Source organism: Megalopta genalis, chromosome 2 (genome assembly GCF_051020955.1).
Source record: "Megalopta genalis isolate 19385.01 chromosome 2, iyMegGena1_principal, whole genome shotgun sequence".
Classification (NCBI taxonomy): Eukaryota; Metazoa; Arthropoda; class Insecta; order Hymenoptera; family Halictidae; genus Megalopta; species Megalopta genalis.
In genome coordinates, this window is record NC_135014.1 from 28,465,752 (window position 1) to 28,486,950 (window position 21,199).

General features: G+C 49.7%; 1 protein-coding gene and 1 long non-coding RNA gene across 9 annotated transcripts in view; one reads left to right on the top strand and one right to left on the bottom strand.

Moving 5' to 3' along the window:
* eag (potassium voltage-gated channel protein ether a go-go) overlaps positions 1-20,761 on the bottom strand; it is a 124,230-nt gene extending 103,469 nt beyond the window's left edge. For 5 of the 8 annotated variants that reach the window (XM_033486444.2, XM_033486449.2, XM_033486445.2 and 2 more), the window contains exon 1: positions 19,943-20,761. The gene's annotated coding sequence lies outside the window, so the exon portion shown is untranslated. The remainder of the gene's footprint in view (positions 1-19,942) is intronic. The other 3 variants (XM_033486453.2, XM_033486451.2, XM_033486443.2) reach the window with 2 other exon arrangements.
* LOC117229738 (uncharacterized) lies at positions 286-12,799 on the top strand. Its single transcript, XR_013032732.1, has 2 exons — positions 286-1,058; positions 4,924-12,799. It is a non-coding gene; the product is annotated as an uncharacterized LOC117229738 (long non-coding RNA).
* Positions 20,762-21,199: the final 438 nt, after the last annotated feature.

A 21,199-nucleotide genomic window follows, 5' to 3' on the forward strand; every position in this document is an offset into this window, starting at 1 on the left:
TTCGTTTTTGAAATCGGTGTGGGATACAGAATTGCTTTGCTCCGAATGTCTGATGTTGTTATTAGTAACGATGTTTCTGTCGTTTGTAATTAAATCATTGATGTCTGCTCGCGTTCGTCATTACTCGTTCTCTACTTGAAATTCTGCGCGGTAGAACGCGCAGCGAAATGGCGGGGATTCAAACGTCTGCTACAAAAAGTGAAAAAACGTTTCACAGAAACTGTACGCGGTGTGTAGACTGCGGATCATTATGCAAAATACAAATTTTCTTCGGCAATTGTTCGAAACAGAAGCGACATGAAAGTGTATTTCTTGTTTCAGTGATTTCAATTAATAAGGGAGGATGTGACAACAGATTAGATTTGTTTTAATTGTTTGGCCTGTTTTAATAATAATAATGATAAAGATTGAAGCCTAATGATAAACAGACCTGGGAACATTTTATTTGTAATGAAAATAAGAATTAACTATTTGGAATAGTAGTAATCTCAGTCTTGGTTAGAGGGCGCGCATGTTGCAATATGCGTAGAAGACAGTGAAAGATAAGTGCAATTGCGTGTGAAAATTCTGTTGAAATTATGAACAAATTCAATCGTTGTAGGTAATTGCTAGGATGAATAGAGAGTATAGAAATAATAGGTAACGTGGAAGTGGGGGCTAAAGAAGAAACGGTGTAATTTAGCAAAGATTAGAGTAGGAAAGTAAAAGCAGATTCTGAGGTTAGGAAGAGATGAAGGTAGAGGGAATAGGCGATAAAGTAATCACTATAATAGATACGAGTGAATTTTGTAGATTACGATGGTAGAGAACAAAAGATTGGAATAAGTAATGAAAATGAACGTAACAGATAGAGACATAGGAAAAGAATATGGAATAGCAGAATATGGAATAGTAGAAGCTAAAGAAAGGAAGGAAGGTTAGACAGCTGGAAATGAAGAGAGGAAGGTGACCAATGGAAGAGAATGGAGGAGTAAACCAGCCAGGATAACAGAAAATTACTAGAGCATTGCAGGACTGATAAAGAAGGGGCAGACAATGAGAAAAAGGCGGAAGACTAGGTAATAAAAAAAAAGATAATATTAATTTCACATAATGAATTATTTTAATGTATTATTTATTTATTCCAAAAAGTTCATCGTTAAGAGATTTTTGTCTAGGTCTATTAAATATCGTTATCGACGTTATTCTTTAGAAAAATATTCCTTATTATAGGATAATCGTTTCAGATGGTCAGGATTGATCCTTATAACTCAGGGAAATGTCAGACAAGGATGTTAGCACAAACTAGACTTAGAGGTCATAATTAAAGCAGCATATGACCTCTCCAAGGAGAATGCCATTACCTCACATGATTGCAACTAGAAGATTATATAATATACTATACAAAATAATTATGAAACAAAATGACGCGTTACTTGAAATCATCTTCTAAATAATGTCGTTCCAAAAGCGTCTAACTTCGATGATAAAGCGCTACCGTAACTCGGCCCCGTAAAGGTAACTTATCGACCCGCGGAGAGACCGGTTAATTCGATTAGATCGGATCGAATTCTCGTTTCGGGATGAATCGTTTCCACGATGGAGATGATTCGTCCCGAATGAATAACAACGACAATAGCCCTGTCGGATCGAGGTGCACGCTGGGATTACCTTCGAGAGTAACCGGTAGCTCGAAACATTAATATTCGACGGGATCCGGTGGAAGGATCGTAGCAACTTGATGCATTCGAGGGGAAGATTCTTGGTCGGGCTAGGTTTGGGGAGGATTGCGACTTGGCCGAGCCGAACGGGAGATTGCCGTTCCTCCTCGCCGCGGCAACCTTCGTCGGACTGTAGCTCGTTTCGCCGATACCTTTTGTTTTGTCAGGCATTGTGCTACCCCGAGATTACTATCGCGATGACGGCGGCGGTGGCGGCGTCGTTCTCCCGTGCCGTTTCGAAAATTGCTCCCGGTAATAACTTTTGCGCGTCGCTGCGTCTCACCGCCCCTGATTTCCGTTCCTCGAGATCCGGCCACGGGAATTTCGAGATCACCGACGTGCCAGCCAAATGAAAACTCGACCGCCGAAGATACCCGTTGAACGGGTCCAATCAAACTCCACAAGGAAACCATTAACGCGTTCGGTGCCGCGTCGATCACCGTACAGCTGACGCCTAATTCTTAACCGAGACTTTCAACATTCATTTCTATCGTAATGCAATGAACAAACTGCGCGTCGCTAGGATACTTTTATGACACAATAGACAATTTTAATTTCCTAGTTTCGGTTTCGCGAATTAAATGAATTTGTTTAAGGGAGAATTTTTTCAGAGTTAACACTAGATTTGCGGGAACCGTCACAACGACGGGACACTAATTTTTTAATTTACGATTATTCGCATCGTAAAGATACATTTATAAGGTATTTATTCAATTTATATGTTACAAAATAACACTTGCTAAAAATCAGAATAAATGTCTTATTGTTACTTTTATAAACATCTTCTGTGCTCCGTAAATCTAGCGTTGATATTCGGCACTCGTCGCGTCGACGGATAACGAGATAGGTAAACAACGCTTACATATCTCGACCCTGTTAATCGGCAATTCGCTCTCCCTAAACCTATATCGCTAATTACCCCGGCACAACGTTGAATCCTCGTCGAAGGAAAAGCAAAACGAGACGGTAGGGGCAACGCGTGTAACCGGCTTTCCACCTAATCGCTCGACTCTCGTTTCTACGCAATCGCGAGCACAATCGAGATCGTCGAGTGACTTGAAATCCGGCCGCAAACGGTGTCAATTATAGGCGAGAATTACAAGCTCGCCCGCGTATGCTTCCCGCGGCTCTGTTCATTAAGGGTCCGCGTACTTTCCGGGGTGAATCGAGCACTCGCGGGCGTTTTCACGGTCCGCTGGCCACCTCGAGCATGAAACGCTTCGGAACGGATGGGATAAGAGGGATTCGTGGATCCATTAACAATGGTAGACGATAAAGGAATGAATACAGTTGCCTGGAACGCCACCGACGAGAGCCCAGCCGGGATCGATCCGAATTAACCCTCGACTGGCGGTGCCGGGCTTGCTGAGATCTTCCAATATTTCTCGAAGACGACCTGCGTCCGTTACAAGCATGATTTCGTCGACATTGGGTTTGACGATTTGATCTTATAATTTGGAATTTTATGCAGGGTGTCCTACAATTATGTTAATATTCAGAAAGGGGTGATTCCTCGGAACATTTGGAGCAACTTTTTCCTTTACAGAAATTTTCTCCGAGGCATCGTTCACGAGTTATCAACGAAAAACAGTGACCAATGAGAGGCGAGAGATCAGCTGGCGCGAGCCGGCGGAGCCAATGAGCGGAACTGGGCTTCGTGCGCTCGCTAACTGGCCCGCCTCGCGCCAGCCGAGCTCGCCTTTGATTGGTCAGCGTTTTTCGCTAATAACTGGTAAACAAAGCCGCGGATCGCATTTTCGCCAAGGAAAAGGTTACTTGAAATCTCCCCAGGAATCATCCTTTTCCGGCTGTTAACATAATTACGGAACACCCGGTATTGGCATTGAGCTTTAGAGGCCGGTTGCAAAATCGTAGGCTAAATCAAGATAATCGCTTCATTCAATATCAGCTTGCCGACATTAATATAGTTTGAAGAAGACGTCGACGTTGTATGCAGAGATTGATCGCTGAATCGTAATCCCGAGATAATGGTAGACGAAGAGAATCGTTCCTTTCAAGTCGACTATGTCTACGATCTTCGGGCGAAGTCTGTGAAACGTAGAAAAAGTCGGGCGGCTTAAAACCGGACTGATTTTCATGCCATTGTTGCATTAATAAGGCGGCAGCGTACCGAAATCGATGTAATACCGAAATGTACGAACATCGAAATGATTATAATACCGGAATGAATAAATAACGAAGTCATTAAAATATCGAGAACGAATGCCGGAGCCGATGTACGACCGAGACCGAAATAGATACCGTTGCATGCCGGATATTAATTTATTTATTTATATATACGGGTGAAACCCCGTTTTTACAAATTGGCGAACAAGATCCACAGATTTTAACTCTAATAAATTTGCAAGTCTCGCCGCTGTCAACAATAAAAACACCGGTAAAAATACCGCGTTGCCTTCGTATCTCGCTTTCCACGAAGTTTCCGCAGTTACGAGGCGAAAAAGTGCCGATATTAAAATCGATTTGCATTCCGGCAGAAGTGTCTGGAAACAAACGGTTCCGGGCTAGATTGAAAATCGCGTCGGTTTAAGGGCTGAAACGCGCGGATAAGGTGGGTCTTGCGAGCAGAGACCGGCCTTGATCTGCAAGTAAAATGAAAGCGGGACGAAATTGGGACGACTCGCGAGGACCGGAAGTCCTCGGCGAAGGGCATCCCGTTCGATCGCGGAGTTCCGTGCGATTTCGCCGATCGCGGCGAAGGTCGTGCGGGTGGCTCGCCGAGGGAGCCCAAGGCCCTCGAACGAGGATAAACTTGTTGTGCCCGGCCGTGTCGAAATTTTTAGATCAAGGATCCGGCCGTACGGCGCGCGTGCACGTAGAGAGCGAGGCTCGTTCGTCGATTAGCGTGTCGTCGATGGAAACAATAAGACCATGAAGGATCTAATATATTCGGGCCTGCCGAGGGCCCGCTCTTTCGCCGGCGTTCGACGGGTCTGCGGGAATTGGCACGCGAGAGCGGGACCAACGGCGACGTATCGGGAACAACGAAATCGCGGAACGGATTTAGAAGAATTCCGACGGCGAGCGAAGGTCGCCACGAAAACGGAGAAGTAGTTCGCGGCGCGATCGATCAAAGTGGTTCCCCGAGCTAAGCATCGGACTCCGTATTCCTTTGGACGCATCGGTGCACGCCTCCCTCGGAATTCCTTCGATTCGAGACACGTTCCTGCTTCTCTAATCCTCTGGCCTTTCTCTCCCGCAGGAAAAATTTCAGGGAGCCGCCGAGACGTGGACGCAGACGAAGGAAACGAGAGCAAAATCAGCAGCTACGTATGGGAATCCTATAACGTGCCGACGTCCGGGGCCGCGTCGGAAGAACCACGGACGACGAAGAATGCCGGGCATCCGACGGTAGATTATCGGCTCTCGAGCGTATCGCAGAACGCTCTCAACGAAACTCCCGGCCGAACACTCGAGGCCTTATCGCCGCGAAAGAACTTCTAGGGATCCTCGGATGACCTGCGCGCCTCCGAGAATTCCCGGAGGGCTTACTCAAGGTCGCCGCGAGGATCCCAGCGTTCCCGGCGAACTCGGTGAGCAGCACGTTCGAAGAGCCTAAATGGACCGGCGATGTTTTTGTAGGGCGAGGAGGTCCAAGGTTGCCGAAGATAGACTTCGTAGATTCCGTAGGAAGGCTCGAGAATCTTGGAGAGCTTCCAAGGATCCTCGAAGGACGCGCGGAGGATCCAGAAGGCTTCCAAGGTCCTCCTAGAACGGACTCCTAGCTCGGAACTGTCGAGGAGCTCCAGGGTGCTCCGAAGGGTGCTCGGACCTCTCTAATGGATCCTCGAGTTCTTCGGAAGACTATCGGGATCTCGCAGGACACCTCCGAATCACCTTGGAACGTCGGACATTCCAGGACCGCGGGACCTTCGACAGACGGCGAACCCTTGAAATCGATTCCTCCGTCGAATCGACGAGGCTCGCCGGGGGATGAAAGCCGACGCGGATCCCGATCCGATCGGGGTACGCGAGAAAAAGGGAGCAAAGACCGTCGTCGGGAAAGAGGTCACCCGGATTTCGAGCGATCCGCTCGCCAGAAAGCAAGCCGTATCTCAAGGTAGCCCATCATTTTTCGTGGGAGGAGTTTTTGGCACGGCTGTCGGGATTCGCTTACCCTTTTTCTCCTTCCCCGTTGATCGATCGGCAACCAGGACCACGGTTTCACCTAGCACGGACACCGGTCGCCTTGCCGAACATCGAACAAACACGTAATCGAGCTCTCTGGTGGCTTTCGACGCCCGCGGCGCGGGTTCCGTCTTCCATCCCGGGGCCGTTTCGAATACACCGACCGAATAACTCGCGCGATAAATACACCGTCGAGACTCCGGTTGGCTTCGTATCGCGATAACAAATTCGTCCGCTCTATCCGCAAAGCATACCTCCGCCGGTGCTTCCGACGGGCGCGCGCGCGCGCTTATTTTCGGCCAGACCCGGCGCGCGAATCTTCCTGAAATTGCAAAGATACGTTGCCGCGAGCGCGAATAGGCGAACAGATGTAGGTTGCGGTGCGGGAAATTTACAGGATACTTTGGAACGACTCGGTGTGCGTCGAAGCGAACCCGCGGCTACAGTAATCTCTCCCAGAAACGTTCGGAACCGAAGCCGACGGATTCCTGTAAAAACGAGCCGCGAGGCTCGAATGATCGCGTCTCCTCTTCCCAGATCGTCCATTTTTCTGTACAATCCGAGCGTCGATTAGGGAGAATTTACTGTAGCTTGTAGCATCGCGGTTTTTCTTACCTAAACAGACTATTTTCTGTTGTCTCTTTTGGAAATTCGCGCCGCATCGCATGCTCGACCGACTCCGTCGACCCTTAGCGTCGACGTAGAAAATAATTACGCAAGTGTAGCACTAGCGCAGGGAAATTAACAGCAAACCGAAATTTGACATTTCCGGGAGAATTTACTGTATTTTATTATCGTGGTTCCTAATTCGATTACAAATGCAGGACACAGTCTAATTAAAGCTTCCAAACGATTGCAATAAATTCTCTCCAATTGTCGCTCAGTTTATATACAAAAATAGATAATGTGAGAAGAGGAGATACGAATCACTCGAGCCTCGTGGCTCATTTTTACCGCTGTTGACAATCGGCGACTAGAAAAAACCACCGGGCCCAGTCGGGCTCAGTGCAATCGGCCCCGCACTGAGTATTAGACTGAACAAGGCATACAGAAAATCACATATATATTATTAGTCATTAGACATAAATATTTCTTTAAATATCTTCGATTGTCCATTCTCTCTTTCACGGTATAAAAATCGATGCGTGGGTCATCAGTGCCTGACCCGCGGGTCACAGGTTCGCCATCACCGGCTCGAATCTCGCGAGGGTGGTTGCAAATCTGCCGACCAACTTGCTGCTTTTTCAGTAAGATTACGAGACGAGTTATCGTCGAATCTTCGCGACGCGCGCGCATAAGGAGGCGACACGTTGCCCGGAACGCGAACGGCCGAGCAGATGTTGCAGAAAATGTCGAGCGAGCGCGAGAGCCATCTTCTAGACGGCTCGAATAAGATTGTCGCGGCGGGGACGAGTCGCGACAAAGAGGCTTGTCGGGCACAGGTGCGCGGGACGATAAAGAATCGCGTTGCTCTCGAGTAGAGGCAGCCCACGGAGTCAGCCCACGTAGATTGGCCGGGCGATATTCACGAGCGGGCGCGCTCATTGTGCTCGAACGGGACGCTAATATCGTTGAACAGACGGTATCCGACGGCGACGTCCTAGGAACCTCCTCCCCCGCACCCCCCGAGGCGACTACTTTCATACCTAACGAGCCGTAATGTTACCAAAGGTATCTCTCCCCGGATAGCTGCTCCGCGCGATTATGTTTCCCCGGCGGTGTTTCGCGATACAGAACCGAACCGAAAGTGTTACAGGGACGCGCGCGCGCGCGCGACCCTCGAACGTCTGTTCCGTTCTTTCAGAAAGAAATCGCCGCCTCGACACGTGGGAACAAGGACAATGGCTCTGGCGCAGCCCGCCGACGAACGGAAAAAAAAGGAAGCACCGGGGCGCAGCGTTTCCTTCCTTCCGACCAGACGATCGCGAGCAATCGGATGGAATTCCGTCGAGAAGTTTCGAATGCGAACGCGTTGTTTGAACGCTGCTGCTCGGCACACACTTTTTCCACTTGGGAAATAACGTTTGCCTTCGGCCGAGAAAAAGTTTTCGCCGCGACGACCGGCGAAACTCTGTTCGACTTCGTCGAGCTCCGGAGTCGAGCGGCGAATAGGTCGTTGAATTCGCCTTGACATGATAAACGATTTAACGATTGACATCGTCCGCGCGAAATCGATGCTCTGTACAACCCTACGCCGGTTTTCGACTCCGCGCTTCTTCGTAGTTGCTCGAAGTTCGTAATTTTCCCCGCCGAGTCGCGGGAATCAATCGGGTCGGCGTTGCCTCGCTGCTGACCCAGCTTAACCGGAGCTGGCGAACAAGGTAGCAAAGTTGAAGGCCGAACCGGTGTAACCTCGGTACGCTGTTGACACTGGCAGAACGCGGCGCCGACGATGCCAGCGGATGCCAGCCAGCCAGCGTTCCCGGCGTACGCTTTCGAAAGGCGCTGCGCGTGTTTCTATCGATCGATCGACCTTCCCCGTTCACCGAAGGTGGGCCACCTTTTCGGCTTCACCTTGCACCTACGCCGTAGGAAGGCAAAGGCCAGCGGAGATTGATGGCTGGATAAGCGGAGGGAGAGTCTCGGCGCAGCGAGCCGGAGAGCCAACAACGGTGGACAAGAACGGCGAAACGGGAACGATTGATTCGGCAAAATACTCGCAACCGCTGGCAAATTACCGTAATTTATCCTGGAAATGCCAAATTTCGGGTTGCTGGGAATTTCTCTGTGCTAGTGCTACGCCTATGTGGTTTATTCCTACGAATTCCCGGAAGACGACAGAAAATGGTCTCTGTTTGGGCGCGAGTCTGGTTAAAAAGACTGCGGGGGTAGAAGATATGTGATTGGTACAGTAAATTCTGCCTAATTTTAGTGAAATAAGTAATAAATTTTCCTTCAGCTTGTAAATAGAAATGAAGAGCGGAGAAGAGAACCGTCGACAATTATAAAAACGAGGCGCAAGGCTCGAATAATCGCATCTCCTCTTCCCAAATTGTTTTGTTTGCAAACCGAAGGAAAATTAGGGAGAATTTATTGTACTAGGTACACGACTGTCGAATGGTGTCACGTGGCCTCCGAATTGCCTTCGAATTGCCTCCGAATCGCGGCAAACAAATTAGAAACAAAATAGTTAAGTCATCGCTTTTACTCCAACGTCACTATGTATTCAATCCTTTGCACTCGAGTGATGACTCTGAGGCACGGCTAAAATTGTTACATCTAATTCCAACATCATTTTCATATCAACAAAGTTTAGTTTTAAAATATTGTTAACAGCGTAACTGTTGTACGAGTCGCCGCAAGACACAATTTCATCTGCACACAATGCGCTTTGTCGTATAAAATGGAAATACTATAGGTCAGCAAAATGATTTTAGATTTACGGTTGAAATGGCTTCGAGCGCAAAGGGTTGATGTACACCGGCACGCTGGCCGCCGCCTTTTGCCCCGAGTTTCTATAAAAACGTACCGCGATGCCCGTTGAATCGCAACTTAATATTCTCGGATCCGCCGGTTTCAATTCCGTTCTCTGAACATTTCTTGGAAAAATTACTGTAAGACCAAGGTCCGCAAGGATATCGGGTGACCCTGTGGTTCGACGATCGAGAATAAAATCGAAGAAAGACGCCCACACGGGCCGGCAGCGAATTCTTGTCGCGGTTCGCAAAAAGAAATTCTATCGGGAATTTCATCGGGAACTTGCGAGGAATTCGCGTACCCCGATCGGTCAATGGAGTCCCGGGTGCGCGGTTTGACGTCATTCGCGCGTCCCTGTTTCGCGATCCGACGGCGTTCAACGAGGATCCATGTCACGGGAACGCCGGGGACGGGATCAAGTTCACCGTGCACTCGCGAGTGCGAGTCAGTTTCAACGGGCAACTTCCATTTCGTAAGTTCCGAACGCTAAGTGGATTGCAAATTTTATGCGTCTATAGAATACCCAGCCGTCCGACAAGGGAACGTTAAAAGTTTAACTGTTCATTAGCGTAGCAGCTATCTGCCGTTGGTCCGTCCGAAATTCTGCAGGCTCGCGAAAAGATGGGAAATCGTTTTACAAAGAGATATGTACCGGATAATGTGCTTTATACCGTGAATCGACCGCGTTTCAGTCGCGGAGCTATTGTTTAACCGAGGTGAACCGAGCACCGAAGCCCGTCCGACGCGTGTTGCCAAGTCGTATGAATTACGAGGCTGTATTTGTTTGTTTATTCGTATTCGTTATTACATCTTACCATGTTTATTATAACGCGCCCTCGAATTAACCCTTTGCAGTCGAAGCTGTTTGAATTCGAGATCCAGAACATGATTTCTGATCTACGGTATTTCTATTTTATATAAGTGTTTCTATTTTATACAATTTATTCGAGATCCAAAACATGATTTCTGATCTATATTTCTACTTTATATAAGTATTTCTATTTTATACAATCTATTCGAGATCCAAAACATGATTTCTCTGATCTATATTTCTATTTTATACAAGTATTTCTATTTTATACAATCTATTCGAGATCCAAAACATGATTTCTGATCTATATTTCTAATTTATATAGTCTATTCGAGATCCAAAACACATGATTTCTGATCTATATTTCTATTCTATATAAGTATTTCTATTTTACATAATTTATTGTGATTTATTCGTACGAAATTTAGCTTATTGGCAAGTACAATGCAATTTCAACAGTTTCTTTTTTAATATAAACGAGACTGATGCTCTTAGAATGATTCTGAAAAATAGTATACCAATTTCTAGTAGACCTCAGTGTCGCCATTCGAGTACAAAGGGTTAAGACACTCACTCAAGCATTTATTAAGTCGTTGCAAAATTGATCTCGACGATTTTGTAAGAGCTGGAAGATTCGAATAACGTTGCTCTCTCTCTAAAATAAACAAAGTGAAACCGGTCATTGTAACCAGCATCGTTAACTCAGCGTTAACACTTTCGCAGATCTATCAATCTCCAAAGATCGATAAAATTAAACCAATGCATCGATTAAAATCAAAATCGATACACCAAGCCTGCTTGCGTTTCGTTGAAACCAAAGGCGCGCCGAATTGTCCGTATTCTCGACGCGAATACCATTGCACACCGCGCCGTGTGTGCACTGAAAAAACGCATCTGTCGTTCTCAACGACTTCCCGACTCGGAGGAGCGTTCGAATGGTTTTTTTTTCTAAAGAAGCCGAGAAACGGCGACGCGGAGGAACCGGCTCGAAAGTCGGACGGCTGGGGTTGCAAATGGAACGCGAAACTTTCGGCACCGACTAACGCCGGGATGAAATATGCGCGGGCGTTAATGGGTTAAGAGCGTGTTCGATTGCTCCGGTGAATCATAAAGCGTCGCGGACGATCTCACGGGTCGGGACGCAGCCATAAGTTCTGGGGATCGGTCGACGCCGGATCGTCTCGGGGCGGGCGCCCCTTTGCCAGGCCAAAGAACGAACGCGATACCACGCGTTATACGTGGTATATCCGGCGGAATCGAGCCGGCGATGACCGACCTCTTGACCTCCATTCCCCTCCGTTCCGCGGGTTGTCGATAATTTATTCGATTCGGTTGTTAACAGGCTGGAATCGTTCCGAACGAACGGCCCGGCGATTCATCGGGATTCCTTGTTAACGCATCCGGATTGCATCCGCGTTGCATCGGAACGGATCGGGTTCGGATTCGATCGGAACGGATCGGTTCGGTTCCCGAATCGAACCAGCCTGATTCACGCCGGGCTCATGGCTCTGATTAATTGGATGATCCTCGCCTCCTTAACCGCGTGAATCGCCGCGGCGTCGATCAAGTCTTCCAGCGACGCGTGAAATTACAATTGTCATGCATACATAAATCGTCTGCCTACGTCCTTCTTCCGATCGGCCGGCATCCCCGAATTACCGCGGCCCCGTTCGATCGGAGAACGGTAGAAAGTTCTATCCGAGCTTGAAAGATGGCGAGGATTCTCTCGCGAACGAAACGGAACGGAACGGTGCGGCGCGGCGGCTGTTAGATTCTGCGACTCTGAATCGCTCTAAATGGCTGTTGAAGTTGAACAACTTTCGGCTCGCATGTTTCCCGGCGCGGCGGGACGGGACGAGGAGAAGCAGCGCGACCGGATCGATCAAAGTTTGTTACTATCGGGCTCGGGCCGCGCGAAGAATTCCCAGTGATTACCGGGCCCGATGCGATTAAATGGCGCAAATGAAGCTTTCGAGCGGAAATGTCGCGCGGAACTTTGCGACTCCGCGACACGGAGGGTGTTAATTGAGATCGATGTCGCGTTTTCGAGTTCTGGGGGGGGGGTTGGCAGGGGGTGAGAAGACGGGGCCGTAGCTGCCGTCCCCGGGGACAGTTTCTTCTCGTTCGGGGAAGAGTCGGCGAGCTTCGCCGTGCCGATAATATATAATTTGGGTTCCGCGAGCGGAATCGAAGGTTGCGGACGTAAGCGTGGTTTCGTTAACCCCCCGTTTGTAATCGTTAAGGGTGCGAAGTAAATCGCGCGTTCTACTTCCACGTAAATGTCAAATATTTCGTCGAGATCGCAGAAGCTTGCGAACCGAGCCGCGGTTTTTTCACGCGAAATATAATTGTTCCGGAATGAATTGTACGGAACGGTAATTAACCCTTCTATTCTTCGGCGTAACATTCTGGGGCTGCGTTGTAATATACGTACGTAATATAATATATTATTATTGTTATTGTCGTTATAATATAAATAATATAATAAGCATTATAATAATATGAAAATCAAAAAGAAAAATTATTATTACTCTTATTATCATTATTATTATTATTATTAGTCATTATATATTATTTACATTATTACATAATACAATATATTATCATTGTTATCGTCGTTATAATATAAATAATATAATAAGCGTTATAGTAATATAATAACCAAAAGGAAATTATTATTATTATTATCAGTATTATTATTATTAGACGTTATATATGTGTATATTATTATTATTATTATATATTATAGGTGGTATAATATATAACCTCAACGTTCTACTATTTATTTACACATTCCCAGAGAAATTGAAAATTTCGCAGCGTTGCCAGCAACCCCAGAGTGTCGTTCCAGGCTTAAACGAAAGCGTATTTCTCCATTCAACGCACCGCACTCGAGCGGTGGCTCCGAGACGCCCTTAAAAATTGTTACACCACGTTCAAAAATACTTTCCACACTAGCGAATATTTTTTTCAAACTGTGAACAGCGTGAAATGCACGAAATCGTGAAAAACAGAGATACTCCGGGTCAGAAAAACAATCTTTTACTCGGGGATGAAATGGCACCGAGTTCGGAGGGGGTTGATTATTTGATCGCATCAAGAAAGAACGCGCGTGCTCTTGAACCGTTCCACCGTCTTCGTCGATCCGTTGTTTCGCCTATTTCATCAGAAATTCATGAAATCCGTGAACGTCCGACGACAACGAACGATACAAAGGATAACATCGCCCTAACAGAGACGACTGTCGGTGAAGCGGCGGCACGGAGAAAGAGGTTCCGCGCGGAACCGGGGCAAAAATGCGGGTAAAAAAAAGAGCGGCCGGACGTGGCGAGGGAGCGCGGATCCGAGAGGCCGGCGAATCAATTTGCACACGTAATATTTCGCTTTTAGTTATTACGAGAACAAACAGCTCAGTGAATTTCTCGCAGTTCCCTGGCGGTTTGTCGTTGCGCCCAGGCGGACGGTTCCCGAGGAAATCAAATTACATCGCGCACGAGATTTCAACGAGCCAATTTCCATCGTCGCGCGGCCGCGCGCCGCTCTCGCAACGGATTTTCTCCGATTTTAACCCCCCCTAACCCCCCTTACCCCCGCGATCTTGATACGTACGCGCTCGTCCGGCGACGGCATCGATCTCCAGCCGAGATGGACATTTCATTTCGCATTTATTCGCAACACTGGCACCGGTTAACACGATTGTTAGTCTGTTCGGCGTCTAGCTCGTCGAAATTTCGTTCTAGCGTGCGCGCGCGAAGTTCGGCGGTCTATTTATAGCGGATCGCTGGCGATGAAGTGGCTTTGACGAGCGCGGTTGCGAGAGGAATCACAAGGCGCAAGGGGTTAAAGAGGGAGAAACGGTGGATCGAGGTGGCGCGTGAAAGAGAGAGAAGCGGAGGCTGAGAGAAATAAGATCGCGAGGCAGTCGCGGCTCGCCGCTCGGCTTCGAGCGGATGAAAAGACAAGAGAAGCGAGCGAGCGAGCGAGCGGGGCCGAGTGAAAAGAAGTTGCGAGGCGAGATCGAGAACGGAGGCTGGGATCGTTGCGGGAAAAAATGGCGGCCGAGGGAGGAAGGAAGGGGTTAGACAAAGAGGAGACGGGGAGACAATGGCCCCCCGTAGTCCTCCCGAGCAACTCCGCCGGGATAAAGCCGAGCAAGGGGTGAACGAGGCCGGTCGGAAAAACGAGCAACAGATCCGGCTGGTCGCCAGCGATCGCTCTTGCACGCTTTCTCTCTCTCTCTCTCTCTCTCTCTCTCTCTCTCTCTCTCTCTCTCTCGCTCTCTCTCTACGGCTCGAACACCGCGAAATTCTATTTGGGCCACGGGCTAACGGAGCGCATATACGGCTCTCGATTTCCCACGAGAGGTCAGGCGAATTCATAACCCAATCTATTCGCGGGCCAACCAAAGAGCCGACCAATCCGCCGGAACGACCGATCGGGAGGGCGCTCGTTATTATTTCGAGTCGACGCCGCCGTGGCGAGCCCGAAAAAATCCCTCGCACCACCCTCCACGCCGAGGCTAACCGACCGAGAGAACTCCGGAAACCACTCTACGGGTCCGTCCATTCGCTCGATTATTGCGCCCTTCGCTGACAAATTCTTTTCGTTTCCCCTCCGGCTACCGGAACGAGATCTTTGCCTCTTCGGAACGAAAATGTTGCGCGGATACGAGCACCGTATTTAACGTAGGGGTGGACGGGGGCCACGTCGGGCGACGCGGTTTAGAGAATAGCTGAGACGAGATAAACGAGACAGACGAGATAAGACTGGAAGATTGCGAGCACTCGGATATTTTCGACGTTCGTGCACATTTAACCCTTTCATAGGCACTGGGAACTTTTACTGCCATCTGTATATAAGTCTCACCACCCCTAATTTTGAGGGAGAGGAATTAAAAATAACAGGGCAGCGAATAACAGCTGTATTACTGTAGGATAAAATTATGGTAAATGAATATTCCTATTTTGTTGAAAATGCTAAGGGTTAAAAGTGTTAAGGGTTAAAAGGGTTAAGGTATCGTGCGCTGAAGCAGCGTATTAGCTTGATCGGAAAACCATCGCATGAAATATGGATCTCGAAGTATTGAACGTGCCGACCACGTGCACGCAAAATTATGGTACTTCAGGGAAATAAGGGATTCCTGAGGCCATTCGAAGCAACTTTTTCCTTTACAAAAATGTTCTCCGAGGCTTCGTTTACGAGTTATTAACGAAGAAACAGTGACCAATGAGAGGCGGCTCGCGCCAGCTGTGCCAATCAACGGAACTCTCGCTCCGCCCTCTCGCCTCGCGCCAGCTAATCTCGCCTCTCATTGGTCACTGTTTTTCGTCAATAACTCGTAAACGAAGCCTCGCAGACAATTTTCGTAAAGGAAAAAGTTACTCGAAATCACCTCGGGAACCCCTCGTTTCACGGCCATAATTATTGGACACTCTGTACGTCCGTCGACGAAGTCTCTGTTCCTCGAAACAGTCCACGAAGACGAGAGTTTGCATAGAGATTCTGTCCGGTGATCACAAAGGGATCGAGCAGATTGCTCGATAAATATTTAACGTCGGCTGGGACCTGCTCAACGGGCGTTGCAACTTTAATGGACGCCGCGTTTATCACCGATGAATCTATGCCCGATGAGAAACGAGGATATCGTCGGCGGGGTGCGACGGAATCTTCGATTTATTTCGGCCGGCGTTCGGTTGTTATTATCATGCTAAGTTGCCGACAAAGGGAACGATTTCGACAACGTTTCGTCCGACGATCATCTGCCCTTCGGGTACACAAAGAGAGAGAGAGAGAGAGAGAGAGAGAGCTGGAAGAGCAGAGATAAAGAGAGAAGCAGGAGGGATGGGGCCGGGGGCGGCTGTAATCGGTGGTTTCTTTCTGTCTTGACGCGAGTCCTGGACCTGTGCCAGGTTCACAGGTCGCCGCGTTTGCAAACTCTTGGTACACGGCCGGCTGACGACGCGTTATCTATGCATTTCCGATACGGGACCGCGCACCGCCGCCACCCCCTCGCCCCGCGCTCGGTTTACCTTCAATTTAAGGGAGGCCCGCGGACGCAGAATTTACAGCGGGACGAGTTGTTGCCGCGCGCAATTATCCGCGTTCGCCGCTCTCCATTTCTACCCTCCGCTCGAATTCCTTTCGCGGGTGCATCGTCGAGGAGGATCATCGACTTCGTCCGCGATCGACTCGATGCTCTTTCGCTCTGCCGCGAAACGATTTTTGCGAAATTTATCGAATCGCCGTCGAAGCTGTTCTTGAGAATTTGGCTCGAAAACGTCGGCCGTCGCGCTTGTTCGCGTTAAAATGTTAACAAAGGAACGCGGGCTTGTTTATTTATAAATGCATAACGCGATTGACACTGTGATTTCGCGAACAGAATGACAATTTTTCAGGCGTTTCTGCTGACTAAAAAATAAAGTAAAATAATCTAATATAAAGAATAAAGAATTGAAAAATAATAATAAATAAGAATTGAACAATGTGATAAAATAATAAAGAATTGAACAGTGTTCAGTCTGCAAGAAATTACAGTAGCCAGCACGGCCAACGAAATTGTTACTTTACGAACGATTAAATGATCATTTAACTTCTTTAAACAAACCTATGTACAATAATATCTCCCTAACTGACGCTCAGGTTGTCATTATTTGAGCCTTGCAGCCCGTTTTACATAATTGTTGACAATCCATAGCTATAAAAGCAAACAGCAAGGCTCGAATAATCGTATCACTTCTCCTTAAATTGTCCATTTCCGTGGACAATCTGGTCGCCAATTGGAGAGACATTTCTGTATTCGCGCATGATCGCGCCGATCGACTCAACCTTGTATTCTCTTTAAACAAGCATTAACGTACTCGGATCGAAAATCAATCGGTCCGGAAATTTACGAATTTCGCCCCGAACGCTCGTGCACGGGACACGTTGAAAAATAAAGGATTTTTATCGGGCGATCGTAGCAGCAGCAGCAGCAGCAAGTCGAACAGAGCAGAGCAGGTGCCGACAAGGGTGGGACGCGTTGGAATAACAAAACGGCAGAGCGGGAGCACGGAGCACAAATTCCGGATGCCGGTGGCGAACTTGTGGAGTGTGTATCTCGTCGCGCGGATTAGAAGGCAGAGAAAATATCGTCGGGAACAACACGACTGGCCCGCGATGGAAGAGTTTGGGGAACGCTGACGCAACTGTTTTCACGCGACTCGTTAAGCGTGTCGACCTCGATCCGATCGCGTAAGCCTTTCGCGATTATCTTAACCGGGAAGCCCTAATAAATCCAACCCCCTCGCCCCCGTCACGGCCGTTCTCTCTGCTCGGAGAAAGGCTCGTGATTCACGCCCCTGAACGACACACGCCACCGGATCGAGGGGGGGGGGCGGGGGGATCAAGTTCAATACGTGTACACGAAAGCGAGGTTGCAGAAATATAATAATACGCCTCAGAAATATAATAATATTTACGCGATAATCGTTTCCGTCCCGATTATCCGACCACGTCTCTCAGACGTGGTCGCAGAACGAAGGGTCAACCGGATCGCAGCGAATTCTACGGGAATTCTACGCGCCGCGTGGTTCGACGACAGCGGGAATTCTACGGCAGCAACGCGAATTCTCGCGAACGTCCGCGGTCTGCGGCGCGAAGCATCCCCTTGGAAGCGCGAACGCGAAGCCTACAGTAATGTCTCTCTAATTGACGCTCAGATTGTCCACGAAAATGGACAATTTTGAAGGAGGAGACACGATTGTTCGAGCCTTGCGGCTCGTTTTTCTATGGTTATCGATCGTCAAAAACTGTAAAAACGAGCCGCGAGGCTCGAACAATCGTGTCTCCTCTTCCCGAATTGTCTATTCTTCTGCACAATCTGAGCGTCAATTACTGTAGACATTACTGTGACAATTACTGGAGACATTACTGTATTTACATTCCGCAAGAAGTTCGCGATCGGCGCGACTCCGAAGGTTCCGCGCAACCGGGGAAGGGCTCGTCGCGTGGGCACCGATCTTGTTGTCGTCCGTGGCACGCGTCCTCGAACCTTAACTCGCAGGTCAAAGGGTTAACAAAGCCGAGATCGAACAGCAGAGCTGCCGATCGAATCGGCTCCGCTCGAATCTAAAGTACGATCAACGCTGCCCTCGTCGACGCGGCGTTTCCAGTTCGGTCGAAAGCGCTTAAACGGATTCAACGGATCTCCGGCGAAGCGGATAGCATCGCAACGCCGCCGATCTACGATCGTTAACGAGAAGAAGAAAAAGAAAGAAGAAACAATCGTCTCGAGAGTTACGTAAATCGTGCAACAAACGTTCCCAGACGGTCATTGTGAAAGTGACCCAGATTCGCGCGGAGACATCATCGCGCCGGAACGGATCTCTCCGTTGAACGCTGCCGAACCGTACGCGAGCTCGTCGAACAGAATGGGGAACGTGGGTCCGGAACACGACGGGCAAAACGAGCGTTTTACAAAGCGGTCGCAGGTGGCTCGTGGTATTTCCTGAATGGAGGAACAAGTCCGTCGCGGTTCTTCGTCTCGCGTCGGTGTTATTTTTACCTGGCGCGGCCGAGCTTCCCACGACCACACTGCGGATGTTTATGCAAACTGCGATCTCTCCGGACGATGCGAGGACCTTTGTTTAACCCGAGTGCAGCGTCGTCGACGACGACGAAACGGAATGGACGGTACACGGCGAACGTAAACGTCACCGGAGAAGAATCTTCCGCAGTTGGAGCGGCGGAGATTCGTTCCTCGAAGCACTGGCGAACGCGGTCCGAAACCTCGCCGACGGATTCGCAGCGGCATAGGGCAGCGTTCTAACTGGCGTTTCCCTAACTTTCGGAGTACCTTCGGCCCGGTATCTCCGGGATCGAAAGCCCCGACGACGTCGAGGGGTGCGTGTTCGTCGACAGGGAAACGCGAGTAAACGCGAGTCGTCGACTCCCGTGTCGCGGCTCTCGGCGGCTCCGATACGCCTCCTTGACCCTCTCTGACCCAAATATTTGCCGTTTGCTATGGCCACGGTATTCGCAGGATCGTCGCGAACTCGTATAAACGCCTCTGGCTCGGTTTTCCGGGCGTACGCGGCCTCCTCGAAGGGATTCACCTGTTCTCGGCGAAGCGTCCGCTGAAACCGAGCCCCTCCACCCCTTCCCCCACCCCTTTCGTTCTATCTCGCTCCGTCTCCCCCTCTCTCTCTCTCTCTCGCTCTCCTTCTCCCTCTCGTCAACCCTCTGCCCTCTGTCGCGCCCCCACCCCACGCCGACCGCGGAGGACACGCGTGGAACTCTCGCTGAGTACAGCAGCACTCACCACCAATGGCGTAGAACACTCGGAGGACCGAGTTTCCCGAGTTTCCCCGAGTCGCCGGGTGTGCTCCCGCGGATCGCTCGATCTCTCGCGATCGACGAACTTGCGCCAGAGCGGGGCCGCCTACCCGCCGATTGATCCACGAGCGTTCCACTTTCTTTTTCCAGCGAGAGAACATCCCCTAAACGGAGCGACGGCTCCGGTCTAGCCAGCGGAGCCACTCCGTCGTCTCGGTGGAGGAGCCCGAGAAGCCGGGCTCTCCTCGAGGAATCGGCCCGACGAAGTCGATTAATCGATCAGCTTCGCCCTGATTACGGGAGATCGCGATCTCGAGGCGTCCGACTGTCGATCGCGCACGGGTCCAACAGACGGTCGTCGCGGAGGGAGAGCGAGAAAGCGAGGAAGTGAGACAGAGATACGAGAGATAGAGGGGAAAAGACAGAGAGAAAGAGAGAGAGAGAGAGAGAGTCCGGTGGCGCACCACGCGACCGCAACGATCATCCAGAGGCCGCGCGGATGAATCCTCGGACCGCCACGTAAAAATGGGACGAGCCCGCCTTAGGATCGTACCGATTAGCAGTCCCGTGCGGTGTTGGGCCCGGCTTTCGGTCCCGCGCTGGGTCCGGTCTCGGCTATCTCGCTGGTCGCAGCAGGATGGCGGTTCTGTCCATCGCGTTTCTGGATCGTATCGCCGCGAGGATCGATCGTGGTCGGGTGCACACGCGCTGACCGGTTGCGGGTACGCGTCCGCGTCCGGGATACGTTGTCGCGGCTGCCACGGCGATCACCGATTACCGAGAAGCGATCGTTTAGGTGTACCGGGGTAGGTTGATCCAGGAACGTAGTGATCCGCACCTTGCTTTCTCCGCTGGCTTTTTTTCCTTTCTTCTTCTTCTTCTTCGCGCACTTGTGCCACCCCTACGTGTGTGTGTGTGCCTCGGCTCTTCTCGCGTGCACCTTCCGCGGTGTCGGTCTGTCTGTCTGTCTGTCTGCCTGCCTGTCCGTCCGTCTGTCTCTCTGCGTGTCGACGAGGGGGTGTAAATGTGTATCTGTGCGTGTCACCGTGTGTAATTTTGTGTGTGTGTGTAAGTGTGCGTGTACGCGATGATGTGTACGATGATGCGTGCGATTTCGATGCGAACGCGAGCGTGAACGTGTTACGATGAATATGTACGTGTACGTGTGTGTTGTGTGGTGTCGTGTGGTGTTGTGTTCTGTTGTGTTGTGTTGTGTTGTGTTGTGTGTGTGTGTGTGTGTGTGTGTGTGTGTGTGTGGTGAGAGGGAGAGAAAGAGAGCGCGTACTCGCGTAGACGGATTCCGAAACCCAGCCGTGCGGCAGGCTGACCGAGTGGCGACTGAGACTCACCCTCCGTGGCGGCGCTGACTACCCCCGAACAGCCAGTCCCCTAACGTTCTCTCCCCGTTCTCTCCCCACCAGCGCCGAGCGCACCCTCCTCTCTTCTAACCTCTACCCCCCTTTTGCGTGACTTCGTCGCTGAATTTCTTCGGATTTCTACACGCTTCCCTCTCGCCGCGGCGAGCGGGGGTGCTTCCAGCGAAACTTTTTCGCCTCCCCTGCTTCTCTCTCTCTCGCTTCGTTTCTCTTTTTCTTGCCTTCTCGCTCCCTCTGGCTGTGTCTCTTTCTCTCTTTTTCTATCTTACTCGTCTCTCTTTCTCCCTCTTATTCGTCCCTCTCTCTTCCTCTCTCTCTCTTACTAGTCTCTCTTTCACTCTCTTACTCGTCTCTTTTCTCTCTCTTATTCGTCCTTCTCTCTTTCTCTCTCTCTTACTTGTCTCTTTTCTCTCTCTTATTCGTCCTTCTCTCTT